Here is a 17,126-nt window from a genome sequence, read left to right as displayed (position 1 = left end):
CTGTCTCCAAACGGCCAACCTTATTATGACCTATAGCAAACCTATCCACCAATCACGTCCGTCGTTACACGACCAATACCCATTCATTCATAAATAGTGATACTACTACTGCGACGGTGCCGTTTGGCGACACGGGTTACCACAGGAAACGTTTGAGGAACTCACAATACCTGCAAAAACCCTCCTGCAAATTGCAGAAGTCCTTTACAAACCAAAAGGAAAGAAAGAAAGCAATATTAACCCAACTCTGCCAACCACTAATAAGACCTACAATCCTCGCAAAACAAAAACTTAATATACCCGACCTTTCTAACAACCCCCTTCGACCCCCCCTAAAAAAAAAAAATTACATATGACTCAATACAACTATTCATTAGCCACACAAATCATATCACCCCTAAGATATCCTACCATACTATAAATTAACCTAACAACCTCCAAAGCCCCCCCTCCCCTCCCAACAACTCACCATACCTGACCTCACTAACAATTATCCTCCTTCCCCCTCTCCCCTTACTATATTGACACACACACACTCACACAACAACCCCCCTTAAGCAATTCTAATTCAGCTCAAATCAACATACCACCGCCACCCCCAACCAATCCCCAATACAAACTCCCCCACAACCAATCTCCAAACACAACCCCCCGCCAGACAAATCCTCTCATAATACTACAACTCTCCAGAACCAAACCAAACATACCCAACCTCTATGAGAGCCACTGTCAATGAAATCGACCTAACTCAAGACTGAAACCAATCAACCTATATCTCACTCTCATCTCCGTTCATAATTTGACAGAAGCTCAAATCTGTCTCCTGCTATTACTAAAAACTCTCCTACGATACGCTCATCCTTCCTTACTACGAATACTTTGACATTTCAAGCTCAAAGATTCAAAACCCTTCCTCCAACTCGCTCCGTTCCTCTTTGACATAGCTCAAAGACTTTACCTTCATCTTTCTCCAAACACCCTACGACTAGCTACATTTCCATGTTTTCACCTTCTCTGTTACTTTGATCGTGTGTTGCCTGTGCGTCCGTCCACCTGCGCTTCTCGGCTTGCGCCGCCGCCGTGGCGGGGCGGTTCTTCCTCGCTTTGCCAACACTGCCTAAGCTAGACGACAACCAGAGCACCCGCGTTGGCCCTTTGCTTGCCCGGTCCTGCTCCCGCCCTCCCTCTGCCTCGACCTGATTGTGATTGTTACACCTACCGGGCACATTGCCTACCCCCTCACGCAAGCGATGTTTAGCCACTGCACCTGTTCTCTCCTAAAATTCACTTCTATCCTCCCTTTATCCTTCCCCTGAACCTCTTTCCCCCCTGTCACTAGCTTTTATGTCATGTTATGTCAACGTTTGAACACATTTCCGCAACTGTACCAATGAAAGCAACTTTGCTGAAGTGTCATGGTGTAATTTAATTTTTTTTTTTTTGTGGAAGTGAGAGTACGCTCAGACCAAGCGGCTTGGTTGTAAACAAAATGAGGAGATGGCAACACGTGCTGACTTGGTAGATTATACTGAGGTGTATTTACGGTAAATAATTAATTTCTTCACATACAAATTATGTAGAAGCATCATTATAGTGTCAGTTTTCACTATATTTTACCCAGCAACTTCCCTGATTCTTCATGCTTGCCCACTACAGGTGATTTATGATCGTCGAGAAAACTAAAAAAAATACTTATATTTAAAATAAAAAGCTTTGGCTTCATTTAACATACTTGCTATAATGGTAAGAACATCTGTGGAAAAATGAATAAAATCAAACACGTCCTGGTGGTAGTGTTGTTCTCAGAAATTATTATTTGTTTTAAGTGTATTGCTAACCTAGTGCAAGTTATATGTACCCCTGTACAGTACTGTACTTCTTCAAATCAACTCTAGTTACTTAAGAAATGACAAATAGAAAACTGCTACCCTGTACCATGTGCGCTGGTGAATTAAAAATATAAATCACTCAACTATTAGGTATAGCTGATTTTCACAGATGACCACTGAGCAACATGACCAAACTTTGGTCTATTCCTGCTAAAATCAGATATAGTTTAGTCCAATATTTGTTTATTTTCATTCGCCGGGGTAGGTACAGCACACAGAGGCAGCGACCTTGTCACAGGTGCTTTACATATAACTCCTGAAACAAAATCCTACATTTGACTGTACCAGTAGTGTATTTAGGCGAGTCCTGACGTTGGCTTCTAACGACTTGGCTAAAGTAACTTCCTCGGTTTACCATAGTTTGTTTATTCACACTGTCTATACACGTGGTATACAACTGTGAACTCGCCTCAGCTTTTAAACGAATAAATATATAAATAGCTATTATAGAAAGATTGTTTAAAACCACTTCATCACGTGTCTTCTGTCAACTTTGGGGAGTTTAAAGACTGTTCCGGGATTGTTTATTTACTCTACAGCAGTGGTTCTTAACCTTTTTTGAGTCACGGACCCCTTTGAGAATCTGGTGAAAGCTATGGACCCCCTCCCTAGAAAAATGCACGTAAGCACAACTTTGCATGCAATGAATATACTTTATTTTATTGAAAATTCATTGCCTCATACAGTGTATGACATACACAAAGTATGAATAAAGTAAACAATCTAGAAGTCAAAACCTGACGACGATGACGACTGTATGTTACCTGACCGTGTACAGTAGCACCCCACGCCACCCTACAGATTTACTGGTTTCTTCAGTAACCAAAAATACATACATAACATCTGGTATATATTGACAAAAATAGAACAACTTAATATAAAAATATAGTGAATATAAATGTTAAATTTTTATCTGACCTTCACGGACCCCCTGAAGCCCATCCATGGACCCCAGGTTAAGAACCCCTGCTCTACAGGGTGTTCATAAACTATTTACATATGACCCATTGTTATCGCCGCTGGCTTGTTATCGCTGGTGTCAGTGCTGGCGTTTGCTGCCTTACCCGAACAAAAATTAGGGGGTGGGCGGTGTTTACGGAGAAGAGGTCCTGATTCTGCTAAATGTATGGTTTAAAAGGTGGCGTGGCCACCTGAACTCCAACAGATTGCCCCCTCAAGTGATGCTGTGAGGACCAGCCCTCTGCTAGCAGTGGTGAACACCGACTCCCAATCCTGGCCGAGTTTTGTGCTGGAAGAATTTACACAGTATTATTTTCCCTTGGAACACCATACTGGTTCGCATTGACCCGCACTTGTAAGTACAGCCAAAGTGATGACATACCCCTCAGTACTGAAATATTGTGGAATAATGATGCCTACTCGTTCCTGCCTTATCTGGAGCAATAAGACAACGCGGAATGAAGTGTAGCTAAGATTAATAGTTATGAACTTTGTATCATGTCACTATGCTCAATAATCAATTATAATTAAGAAAAATTGTGTGAGACTAACTAATTATGTATCAGATAGATCACTAATGAACGCCTTGTTCTCTGCAGGTTTTGACCACATCAATAAATATTGAATGCATCAAAAGGCGGGTTTCAATCATTTCCTTTCACTTGCCCGTCACCTGAACGTCCTTAACCAAGGCGTTTACACCCATTTTAAAAATTAATAATTCAAAAACACATTGTAATGAAACACCGGTTTTATTGACGAACAACTTATAAGTTTTTTCTGATTTTCTTAGACTCCACAAGCACACTGTGTTCTAATCTATAATACTTTTCTTTTTATCATCTCCACCGCTGATCGGCTCGTTAGCCACTTGGACGATCGGTCACGTCTCTGTTAAGCACTGTTGGCAAGTACTGGGCATGCACTGGCTCCTGAATGTATCTGAATCTGCTCCAGTGCTGGTCAAGGACGAGGTACAGTATAGAGGTTTAGGTATTGGTTTACAGTGGCTGGCGTAATATTATCATCCTACGGCATATATAATTTTTACTCTGAATTTAAGCCAAAAATAGCTATTCACTTATAAAATCTCTATAAATGGGCGAATATTTTCATTTTATTTTGATTACAATAAGATTACCATGGGCGCCATCAGATGTGTGTCTCGTGTATCTCTGGATAACGAATCAACCAATCAGACAACGTCATCCACTGATCTTTACCTGTTGTCTATACATTTGCGACAACAGGGAACTAGCGTAGATTCCCCCCTTCCCTCCTCCCCAGACACAGACGGCGAGGCTCGGTGGGTTAGTCTGTAACACTTAACTGCACAAACGTGTGGTGCCTCACAGAGACTACGCGTGTTTGGTGCTGGTCTGTCTCTGTCGTGGTAGTTGATAATATTTAGCGCTACTATTGACTGCTGAATGTGCAGTCTGGATCATTTGTTGCTCAAGATAACAAACGAATTCAAAAGCTGCTATTAGAAGAATAAGGTAGAAATGTTTACATGTGAATTTCTGCCTGTGTAGTGTGAAGACAAACACTTCGATTACGGATGTTGAATTTAGGTTTTGTCACAAGACTCGATTTCAGGTCTTTAAAAACAGAACGAGTTTGTGGAAACCTTAAGTGAAAAAAAAGTGGCAGACTTATTCGGGTACTGGCGGGAGTAAAACACCAACACCCGTGGCTCATGGTTTTCAGGGGCAGTGTGAGTGGTCGACCCCTAATTGCATATCTCAGGACAACTCTAATATGTAAATATATTAGTTGTTACTCGGTGTTCACCAATAAGAAAAATATCATAGAAGAGGCAGCGTTTTATTCATATAATCACACGAGATACTGAGAACTGTGTGACAGGAATCAATTGATAAGAAAATAGACTTGAAGGGGACCTACGTCCGGCAGCGCGTGCGAGGAGCAGGTAAACACAGACGAGTCTTGTGACGACGCCGCCGCCGCCACCCCTCACCAGTGAACAGTTATAAGCCTGGAGTCACACCTCGACCCCAGCTGCGCCGTTCGTAGCTAACTCGTGTCAGGATCTGCCCTTCGGTTGCCGGAGTGACGGTGAGTGTCCTGCAGTAACTGAGGTAAAAATAAATTACCATTGCGTAATAATTTTTGCATACATAATTATAACCATTACTACCATGTTATAATTATCATATTTACTTTTTGTCACGTGGCTCTATGGTCTTGGTTTTGGCAGCGTCAACTGACTACAGTATATAGGTCAACAACAAGTGCAAGCTGTCATCCTGGATCTCAAGTTTCAACCCTAATGTTATCATTGTGTCTCTAAGGTGTTATATTCACTGAATTGTCTTGGAGTTCACATCTCCCATAGCAAAACCTTAAACTTTTAAGGCGTGTGAGCGCACTTAAACTGCCAGGGTAACCTCAGAAAATTGTGATGTTGGATGTTCAACTGGTCACTAAGCGAAGAGCAGCGGACCGTGGCAGAGGAGCTCAACACCCCTGCACCGTTGTGTTGTACGGCGCGGGTCACGTTTCTTTTTCTTTCTCAGGTCTTCAGTTTAAATCCTCCCGCAGGTGAAAAAAATGATGAAGCCAAACCTCCAACATCAGTGGGAATATTAGATCAGTATATCGCACCAATACTTAAATCGGCCTCGGGTTTATCCAGTTTCTTGATTTTTTTTTTAACTTTCAGGAAATATTGCCCGAGGTCCCGTCTGTGGAGAGTTCTATTTACACCGTGCATTTCTCTTTCGTACTTTCATTTACGTTTTTCTTTCTTTTATTCTTTAAAACAACCACAGTCGCATTCTGTTCCCTCGTTCTGTTTTTTTATTGTTTCTTAAATTAACGCAACATTCAGTTTCAATTAAGGTAACAACGAACATATTATACTAAAACGTGTTACCACTTCTCCTTCAGAACAATTTATTATTTTATTTAATATACAGTACAATGATAATATAGTTGTATCATGTAAGGTAGTGGGCATCACACCTAGCCGGGGAGGGGGCTTCTCAACGTTTGTGGGAGTTTTTTTTTTTTTTTACGGAAATTAGCCCACCCGGGCACAGGTCAAACGACCCACAACGGAGCCTGGGGGGCGAAAAAAAAAGAACGGAAAGAAATTGAAAATATAGAAAAAACGGTTATACTGTATTAATCTACACCACGAAGATGCCGGAAAACCAGCTTTTTAAAGTGAGACAGATTGTAAGAGCATGGAAACACAGAAGAAGGCAGAGCATTCCACAGTTTGGCTGTGTGAGGAAAGAAGGAGGTACTATAACGGGTTATTCTCGTGTAACCGACATCCACAGAGAAATGGTGGGCACCGCGGGCAAGACGTGTGTTACGAACTCACGGCCTTGCCGGCGGTACACAGGATGCCAAATCCACTGAACATTGCCTGTTAAAGTACCTGTAAAAGAGAGAGAGTGAAGCAACATTGCGGCGAAGAGAAAGGGAAGAGAGATTGTAGACTAAAGGAGGAAAGTTAATAAGACGAAATGCCTTTGATTCCACCCTGTCTAATAGTTGGACAGAAGAAGAGCCACCCCAGATATGAGAGCAGTACTCCAAGTTAGGACGAATGAATCCCTTATATACTTGGAGCAACTGCTCAGGAGTGAAGTAGCTGCGGCATCTGTACAGCATTCCCAACTTTCGGGAGGCAGCTTTAGTTATACTAAGGATGTGTGATTTCCAGGACATATTGGAGGAAATGGTGAGGCCTAACATATTTATTTCAGAATTTGGGAGGATGATAGCGTCCTGAAATGTAATTGGTGGGAGATCGTCTACTTTACAAAGTGTAATTGGTAAATATTGAGTTTTGTTACTATTGAACTTAACCAAGTTTGTATCTCCCCATTCAGAGATGCTGCACAGATCCGCGTTGATAGAAGTAATGATATCAGTTCTAGAAACAGATCTAGTTTGAGAGTTAGGAGGAAGGGGAAAATGTGAGGAAGAGTGAAGAGTAGAATCATCGGCGTAAGAATGGATAGAATTAGTTGTAGTGTGAAGTAAATCATTGATAAAAAGAAGAAAGAGAGTTGGTGAAAGAACAGAACCCTGTGGGACGCCACTATTGGTAGAGAAAGAGCGAGAAATTGATCCCTCGACAACAACTGCCATGGATCGATTCTCAAGGAAGCTAGAGATGAGAGAACAAAGTGGGGGAGAGAAACCAAAAGAGGGAAGTTTAGATAGCAAAGACTTGTGCCATACCCTGTCAAATGTTTTGGAGATGTCGAGAGCCACGACAAAAGTTTCCCCATAATCCCTAAGAGAGGATGACCAAAGATGGGTGCAGTAGGAGAGCAGATCACCAGTAGATCTCGCCTGGCGAAAGCCATACTGGTGATCCTTCTAAAATACAAACGCAACTAAATGGAATAAACAATGTGTGTAAATAAATTAGAGGAAAGTTAATTAACCTCAATGTTCATGTTTTGACGATACACACATTACTTATGTAAGTAATATGTGTCATAGTTAAAACTCTCATAAGATGTTCGAAGCTGAAAAGAACGAGGCGGGAATTCTCAGGATAAAAACACTGTGAGACCCAGAATATCCAGACTAGGTGGCCGAAATGTCTTTGGGCTTAAACGTTTTAAGCAAAACTTTCCGCAGTCGAAACGTACAGTATTATAGTGGGGGGCCAATTGCAAGAACAGTCGTTGGGTGTACGACGCCGTTTACGATGACCTTCTTGCCCTGATCTTGTTTCAGGAATACCACCCTTTTGAAGCTCTGGAGAGATCTCGAAGTTTCGATATTTTGAATACAGCACTAGCTAATAATTCCCACTAGGAAACTTGTTTCGAGACTCCTCCAAAGCTTCGAAAAGTGCAGAATTCCATGTGTTAAAGGCGATAGTGCTGAAAAAGACCAGGGCAAGAAGGTCATCGTAAATGGCGTCGTACACCGCATAACCGTTCTTGCAATTGGCCCTTTGTCGTCCGTGAAACTGTACCCATGAGACTTTACTGTACTGCATTCGTGACTCTTGAGATAAATGGTCACGGGAATTCATGGACTCAAGACGTCGCATGTAACTCTAACTCTTGCCAGGCTAGGTTAGGTTAGGTTAGGTTATAATTTTATTACTGCACTTCAACAGCTAAGGTCTTTAAGCGCATAACTATGTCAATAATTACACTAATCCGTGAACAATAAAAAAAAATTGGAGAAACAAAATTGATGTCCACATTATGTTGTATACCTGCACTGTCTAGTTACATTGTTAGTATACCTACACTCTCCATACACATGCTGAATCAATGTAAAATTGTATAAGGATTTTACTGAATAAATACCTATCTTATACCTCTCTATTGACTGCGCTGGAGTGGTCTAACAAACACCTCCCCAGGCTGTTACCCACTCTCACTCTGACCCTCATGCAGTAACAGGACTATTAGAACATCAGTGTCTACCTTTTATCATTTACCATGCAATTTTATAATAGGATTGACGGCCAGCGTAAGCAAAGATTAAAAGTTTCTTAATTATTGATGGGAAGAAAATTTTCGGTAAAATTTTAGTTTCGGTCATCCCTATGTTCTTCCCAAGGTTTTTGACGTTCTGAATTATTTTGATCTAACCTAACCTAACCTAGTCACAAAGCCCAGGAGCTATATCTAACCTAACTTAAATTCCCAAGATACCCCGGATGACCGAAACTAAAATAATACTGTACTTTCAACACTAAAGTACAGTAGTACTGTACGTGTCAAAGTCATACATTACAGCATCAGCATGTCTTTAGTTCTGTACTACCTGTAAAAAGTCTCAACAGATGTAATAATATTAAGAGTCGTTAAAGCTCACAGCTGTCATTTAGCTAGAGCGACTGAGTACCGTTATATAAGATCCTCTTAAGTCTTTAAGTCTTGCACAGCGCCGCTAGATAATTACCGCCAATCGACAACAGTGATGGGGTGTTCCGCGGATCGGCGTTTATTCGCGTTTGTTGTTTGACTCAGTTCTCGGTCATCCTTCACAAGGGGCGGATCCAAGAATCTCAAAAGAAGTTGTGGGTGGGTTAATATGGCGACCACAGAGAGCCCAGTTTCTTTTTTTTAGGATGGGGGGGGGGGCGCTGTAAGGCCCAGAATTTTTTTGAAATCTGACCAATATCATGGACATTTTGAGGCAATTTTGAAGCCATATGCACTTGATATTAAGAGATATTCTGAGGTCAATAGTAATTACTTTTAACTATACAAAAACGCCTGAGTATAATACTTCATTAATGAAAAAGTATTGGAATTTTCTGATGAAAATGGGGGTCCGCACCCCCAGGACCTCCCTGGATCCGCCCCTGCTTCAAGCTAATATAAATCTGATGTAAGGCAAAATATGGGATCACCTGAAGAATCGACACTTCAGAATTTGAAAGTGCCGATTCTTCAGGAGGATACTCAGGGGGTGACGATTATTCAGGTGGATACTCAGATAATTTGCGAGACAATACCGAACACGAAACGATAACACCGCCATTGATAAACATGATGGCTAGCTTCTCCTACACCTCCAGTGCTCCTTGGTGGAGACGAGTAAGTATACGAACATACAGTTCACTTAGAATCCAATTATATTCGAAAAAAGTTGAAGTGTATCCAAACCCATAATATGGGATTCGAATCCAACTATATGAAACTCATCCTTTATACATAATGTACAGGAGGTTCAAAAACCATATTTGCGAACATGAAAAGGGATTTTCGCAAGCCATAAACAACAAAACCAGTAAAGTGAAGTTTATAGAAATTGAAACAAAATACAACCAAGCCTATGTTTATAGTAATAACCTCCCGATGAGAGCCTTAACAAATTTTAGTTTAAGAGCGGACAACAAAAAGCGGCGTCACTAGAGAATTCTCGGAGGAATATTTAAGGTAAAAAAAAATTATCTACAAAGCACGTAGAGATAAGGAATTACTGTTATACGATCATTTTTTTTTTTGCCGAGTTTTTCCCCGTAATTTTCATCGTGTTTCATCCCCTGCCCACTACAGGTGACTTATGATCAATGATAGAGAAAAACGAAAAAAAAAAGTTGTATTTTTTATTACATGCCGTCATCCAAACAACACCTGTGGAAAACATGAACGAAGTCTATAAACTCCTTCGGGTGCTAACCGTCTCCTCCACTATTACCAAAAACAGTTTTATAATAGCACAACAATTATTATATTGGCAAAAAAAAAGTCTCGATTATAACACAGTTTGTCTGAAATATTTGTATTGGGTGAAAAATTATACAAAATGAATATTGCCGATTCCATTGCCCGAATTAAGAGTTGTATCTCATGAATTGTATTTGCTGCTGCTTAGTGTGATCATTAATCTAGAGTACTCGCGAAATACATGATAACATCAGCCATAGATTTGATAGTTTATGATTGACTGATGTATGTACCAATATATACCAACAACTTAAAGACCTTATTAGAAATTGAAGGGAAATAATGCACTATAACATCACTCACATCAACCCACCCACCATTTTTCTTATTATCACTAGACCAGCGCGTGTATAAACCTCAATTATTTCAGGCAGTACAGTAGTTGTTTTACCTCGGGCTTGGAGGAGTAGAGGACCTTGACAAGATGAACAACGAGCGTCATCTGGGTCCTTAGAGTGAAGCAGGTGGTTGATGGTACTGTGTGATGCTGTGAGGTACAGTGACACACAACACACAATAACAATGGTGGCAGAAACTATGGAGACAGACACACATTAACAGTAGTTATACACAGCAACAATTGGTGACATGCAGTAACAATTATAGCAGAATAACAATGGCGAGGCGCTGAGTATCATCACTGTAGGGCGGTTGTGGTCAGGCTGCGGCCAGGTTTCTCTCCGGGTGAGAGGAGAGACCATCTGGCGTAGGATCTGCACCACCACCATGTAAACAATATGCCTTGTCATGGTTGAACCAGCAAAGGGTATAGGCAGCTAAACTCCAGCTACGAATAGAATGGTTTACTCAAGCTTAAAATAGACAACTTTACTCCAAGTCATTCTCTAAAATTCACAAAACGTTCCTGGAGTTTCCTTTAATGCTGTCGTGACGTGACATAAAATATAATATTTCTGATGGATAAAACTTAAAGAACAACTTAAGAGGAAAAGAACTCGTTTAAATAATATTCAATAGTTTCAATTCTGATTATAATGACTTGTTTCCCCGTTAAGAAGAATGATACAATATATATAATGTTTTTAAAGATTCAACTAAGAAATCTAAGGTTTCTTCTGTAGCTTACGGGCGCTGTTGGCGTTTCACTCACTTGGTTTAGTTTTTTATTGAAGCATCATGTCTAAATTTCGGCTGTGTTTACTGGACCTTATTTTACGTTACCGGCTGAAATTAAGTTATTCTGCACTTAATTTTCTGAATTATATGTTTGAAAATGAAGATTAATATCAAGCATATGTTAAGAGCCAATATGTCCTGTGATCACAAGCCAAACGTTGATAGGCTGCAGCTACGACCGAAACGTCCAGTTTCCAATTATTAGTTATTCCCGGGTTAATAATGATGTCACGTTAAACATTAACACTCGAGAGGTAACTTAGACAAAGGACCTTAAATGTTGCCAAGCGTTTATCAGTTGATTATCGTGGTGAAGACTTGGTTTAAATACATGATCTCTACTGTCTGGTGCAGCAAACGACGTGAGGCCAAACCAATCTTGATTAGGCTTCCAAAATGATATTTTTTTCATATACAATATCACACCTTTGTAATATACTGTATGGTACAGTTGTGGAAATGTGCTCCTACACCCCCTGTGGTAACCCGTGTCTCCAAACGGCACCGTCGCAGTAGTAGTATCACTATTTATGAATGAAGGGGTATTGGTCATGTAACGACGGACGTGATTGGTGGATAGGTTTGCTATAGGTCATATATATATATATATGTGTGTGTGTGTGTGTGTGTGTGTATGTGTGTGTGTGTATAAAAAATTTTACTTCTTAAAAATTACTCGCTCAAATTTGCTGACACTTTCCACAAATATTCTTGAATGGTTCCCTTTCAAATATGTGTCCAACATCAGTATTTGTCACCCCATCGAGATACCGAATCCCTGTTATTGTCGTCACGCCTGAGCTCGGCACCTTACGATTAATTAATGGAATGTTTTAGCATTATTTTTCTTAAATAGGTTTTGCGTCAAATTCATATTACATTTTTTTTTTTCAAGTTTTTATAAGTCAAAAGTTAACCTCGAAGCTCAGTGACGCAAAAAAAGGTTTGTTGTGTTACCGGGACTTTATGGTGTGGTTAATGATGTGTGTCTTACCTCTACCGGTAACGTGTGTGTGTGTTAATTAACCAGTATTTAGGTGTGTGGTCAAGACACGCGTCGCTGGCCTGCACGTGGTGGTGGTCTACAGCTCGGGCAGACTCGCTCAAAATCAATCCTGGTTCTTGGTCTTTTCTGATGACACCCAGCGTAAACTGTTGCTTCTTATTGTCTGTATCAAGTTCAATATATATGGTTAATGTTCATTTTATATTACTATTTTTACTTTTGCTGTTCATTCAAAAGCAATAGGTGTGTTCTTATGGCCGATAAAGATGTAAAGATATACATATAAATCACTGAAAATTACTGTGGTTTAATACTTATGGTCAGTGTAAAACTTAGGTCCCATATGAGAAGCGCGGATACAGTATACAATGAGGCTATCTGGCCGACACTACACTCGCTCGACTTCACAACGTCAGGTACCAATTCACAGCTGGACTGACTGAAGGTGCCACGGAAGTAAAGCTGTTATACCCTTTGAAGAGGAAGCGAGCTCTGTATCCACTCGGCCTCCGCACACCTCCATCATTCTTGTGGCTTGTGTTGACCTTGTGTTATGAAGTACTCTGTGCACCTGTCTTGATGTCTGTCTAACTGTGTCTATTGAGTACTATTTGTGTGTCTGGTACTGACTGTCTACCACTGTCCTGGTCTTGTTTGGGTCTATTTATTGCTGTTTGTGTTATCAATTGATTTTCTGTCTACATGAGAGAGAGAGAGAGAGAGAGGAGTAGGGTGTTGTAGGGTTGTGCACGTGAGTCGCCTCTGAATGCAGGAGGGGGCGGCTTTATTTACATAAACCCTGAGCCTGGCTGCACTATTTGTAAACTTTGTGGTCAACCCGACTCTCACACCCTCTCCCACTACATCCTCATTTGCCCTATGACCTCCTCCTACAGGTCCCCAGCCGTTACCAACACCTCGTCCCTCTCTGACCAGATATCCCCCCCTCCAAGAGACAGGCCTGGCACTTGACATTATTAGGGACCTGCCACGCTTTGCCATAAACAGATGAATTGTACCGGGAATTCCCCCCCTCCCCCCCTTCCCACACACACTCATCATCTTGTCACTTTATGCAACTTGCTGACAAAACCTATTACCCTACAGGCTTTTACGCCCTTAATACACGAGTCATAAAGGCAAGTATGAACTACGCATGCTTCCCAGATGGACGCTGTAAACGTTTTTGTGCTTCACCTTGCACAGGATGCAAGGGGGTGCCCAATAAACTAGCCCCCTCGCAGAGCAAATTCTAAAAAAAAAAAAAGTGCGTCATTAATGAAAACAAAAACTCTCATCATAGTCTTAGGGTCTAGGATGAGGCAGACGACCCCTACCATTATTCACGCCCACGCTGGTTTGGTGTGTTGCTACGTTAGGTTAGGTTAGGTTACGTTACGTTACGTTACCTTGCCTTAGGTTTAGTTCGGTTATAGGTTAGGTTAAGTTATGTTCTAATTAGGTTATGTTAAGTTAGGTTATCGTTAATGACTGTTAATGTTAAGGTGAAATAAGCAAAGGGAAGGGGCTAATCTTCATGTGATCTCTTTGCTGGTATATCCATCATGATGACCTAACATGAGTTGACGTCTCGTTTGAATGGTGTCTAATCAGTATGAATGATCAAATGAAGTCAAATAAACCTGTATAATTATGTAGTGCAGCAATAGTAAGGGAATTAGAGCGTAAATAATACAAAATTACAAAATCTGAGTTAAATAAAGCGTTGATGAAATACGTAGATATAATTCGTATTATTGAATGTAAATCATGTGCAGTATTGCCTTAAAATTCCTCGATTTAAGAGATTCATACTTTCAGTACATTATATCTCAAGGAGTCTAAGTCAAGATTATTCAAGTTACGTAAGACAGAGAACACACCAAGGTATATTAGTCTCAGTTCAGTTGGGGCGCCATTGTTGCTGTTGGATCAATGTTTGTGGTTGTGCATCTCTAGCTGAGGGAAAAAAAATGCAAAAATGTGAAGGTCTGTGGAGAGACTTGGAGAGCCTAACCTAACCTAGAGGAGGGGGAGGGGGGGGACCTGTGCCCTAATCGTACCAATATCACACTGAAATCCTCTACAGCACCAGCATCTGTTGTTTTCACCCCCCCTCCCTCCCCCCAGTCCCAGGCAGAGAGGCAAAACTACCGAGGGAGGATCTAACTTCCTCCTCCTCAACCCCCTTACCCCTCCCCCTCCTCTGTCACGCACCTCACACCTGTAATTTATCACGAAAGATGCAGTGCCGTAACGTGGTGTGTGTGTGTGTGTGTGTGGGTGTTTGTGTGTGTGTGTGTGTGTGTGTGTGTGTGTGTGTGTGTGTGTGTGTGTGTGTGTGTGTGTGTGTAAAAGTAACTTGTTTCATCTTTCTTTCTCTCTATTTTCTGTCTGTCTCTCTTTCTCTATCCATCTATGTGTGTGTGTGTGTGTGTGTGTGTGTGTACATGGTTATGAGTATGTATATGTGTATGTGTGTGTAAGCATCTCATTATACGGTATATATTCAGCACTACCAAGCTAACAAGACAGAAAGGACGTGACGTGGAGAGTAATTAAGTAATCACAGGATGGAAGGCAGGAGTGTAGTAACCGCGGCTGTGTCTGGTAATGAACCCACACAGTTAGGTTAATTGCTAATAATAAACACCCGAATGGTAGTGTAGTAATGTGAAAACAAGAGAGATATTTATTAGGGCAGAAAATTTGACCTTTACTAATGACTCTGACACTTAGCAGGGCCCCCAAGTGAGCATAGACACTAGCAGGGGCCCGCAAGTGAGTATAGATTGTCAACAAAGCCCCCCCCCCCAAGTTACCATAGACACTCAGCAGGGGCCCTCAGGTGAGCATAGCCACTCACCAGGGCCCCCGAGTGAGCATAGACACTCAGCAGGGGCCCTCAGGTGAGCATAGACACTCAACAAGGTTTCCAAGTAAGCATAGACACTCAGCAGGGCCCCCAAGTGAGTACAGACACTCACCAGGGCCCTCAAGTGAGCATAGAAACTCACCAGGGCCTCAAGTTAGCATAGACACTCAGCAGGGGCCCTCAGGTGAGCATAAACACTTCACAGGTTCTCCCAGGTGACCTACAAAGGTGTGCCGGAAGATGATGCTCCCCGAGACCTGAGGTATAGAAAGTTTGGTGAAGAGGAGGAAGAGTTGATGAGGGGCGCTGGATGACGGGGAACCAGGAGAGAAACCTGGTTGATTTAGGAGCAAGAGGAGACAGTAGAATGATGTAGGAAGAGGAGATGAGGAGAAAGGAAGGATGGGAGAAGGAGAGAGTGAAAGGAGAGAAAAATAGAGGGGTGGGGAAGGAAAGGGGAAAAGAGAAAATGAGGGAGGGAAGGGAGTGAAGGGAGGAAGAATGGGAGAAGGAACGAGTAATTGAAGGAAGAAAAAGATGAAAGGAGGGATGGAGGGGAGGAAGGAAAGAGGGAGGGAAGGAAAGATGGAGGGAGGGAGGGAAAGTAAGACGAATGAAAAAATGAACAATATAGAAAAGGAGGGAAGGAAGAAGGGAGGGGAAGGAAGGAAGGAGGGAGGGAAAGGAGGAAGGAAATAGGGGGAAAGAGGGGGTTAGGAAAGAGGGAAATAGGGAGGGAATGAAGGAAATAAGGACGGAAGGAAGGAAGGAAAGAGGGAGGGAATGAAGGAAAGAATGAAGTAAGGAGTGAGGAGGGAAGGAAGGAAGGAAGGTGAACATCGTGACGGGCAGAAACTCACCAGACCGCCCTAAGGTCAGAGGTCAATTGTCTTGTAGTTAAAGTCTCTGCTTAATGGTGCAGTGTATTATTACTGTGCCTGGTGTGGTCTGGGAGTGGTCTGGGAAAGTGGTCTAGCAGTGGTCTTGTGTGGTCTGGGGTAAGTGGTCTTGTGTGGTCTGGTAATAGTCTGGGGTGAGTGGTCTAGTAGTAATCTAGTAGTAATCTAGTAGTGGTCTGGTAGTGGTCTAGTAATGGTCTTGTGTGGTCTGGTAGTGGTCTGGGGTAAGTGGTCTAGTAGTAGTCTAGTAGTGGTCTGATAGTGGTCTTGTAGGGGTCTTGTAGTGGTCTTGTAGTGATCTTGTAGTGGTCTGGGGTAAGTGGTCTGGCAGTGGTCTGGTAGTGGTCTAGTAGTGGTCTGGGGTAAGTGGTCTGGTAGTGGTCTAGTAGTGGTCTGGTAGTGGTCTAGTAATGGTCTAGTAGTGGTCTGGTAGTGGTCTAGTAATGGTCTTGTAGTGGTCTGGGAGTGGTCTAATAATGGTCTTGTAGTGGTCTGGTAGTGGTCTGATAGTGGTCTTGTAGTGGTCTTGTAGTGGTCTTGTAGTGATCTTGTAGTGGTCTGGGGTAAGTGGTCTGGCAGTGGTCTGGTAGTGGTCTAGTAATGGTCTTGTAGTGGTCTGGTATTGGTCTAGTAATGGTCAAGTAGTGGTCTGGTAGTGGTCTGGTAGTGGTCTAGTAGTGGTCTGGTAGTGGTCTGGTAGTGGTCTAGTAGTGGTCTAGTAGTGGTCTGGTAGTGGTCTAGTAGTGGTCTGGGGTAAGTGGTCTGGTAGTGGTCTGGGGTAATTGGTCCCAAATATTCCTAATTTCGTGGTTATTTGAAGAGGGATTGTTTTTATAATCAATATCATGTCTGAGGAGCGTGCCACGTTCTCCGCGCCTAAGACTTCAACATCTTACCTAACCCAACCAAACCTAATCTAACCCAACCCAACCCAATCAAACCTAACCAAACCTAACCAAACCTAACCTAACCTAACCTAACCCAACCCAACCCAACCCAATCAAACCTAACCAAACCTAACCTAACCTAGCCTAACCCAACCCAACCAAACCTAACCAAACCTTCACCTAACCCAACCCAACCCAATCAAATCCAACCAAACCTAACCTAACCAAACCTAACCAAACCAAACCTAACCTAACCTAAACCCACTCCTTTACGACCTGC

The 17,126-nt window shown here is 42.0% G+C and overlaps 1 protein-coding gene across 1 annotated transcript in view; it reads left to right on the top strand.

The window, feature by feature from the left end:
• The first annotated feature begins 4,201 nt into the window (after window positions 1-4,201).
• Window positions 4,202-17,126, top strand: part of LOC121856460 — a 31,082-nt gene continuing 18,157 nt past the window's right edge. Inside the window, exon 1 of the mRNA XM_042352066.1 lies at window positions 4,202-4,928. The gene's annotated coding sequence lies outside the window, so the exon portion shown is untranslated. The remainder of the gene's footprint in view (window positions 4,929-17,126) is intronic.

Source organism: Homarus americanus, unplaced genomic scaffold, assembly GCF_018991925.1.
Source record: "Homarus americanus isolate GMGI-L3 unplaced genomic scaffold, GMGI_Hamer_2.0 scaffold29324, whole genome shotgun sequence".
In the NCBI taxonomy this organism is placed as follows: domain Eukaryota; kingdom Metazoa; phylum Arthropoda; class Malacostraca; order Decapoda; family Nephropidae; genus Homarus; species Homarus americanus.
Note: the sequence above shows the minus strand (reverse complement) of the source record. Positions and strands in the feature narration are given on the sequence as shown.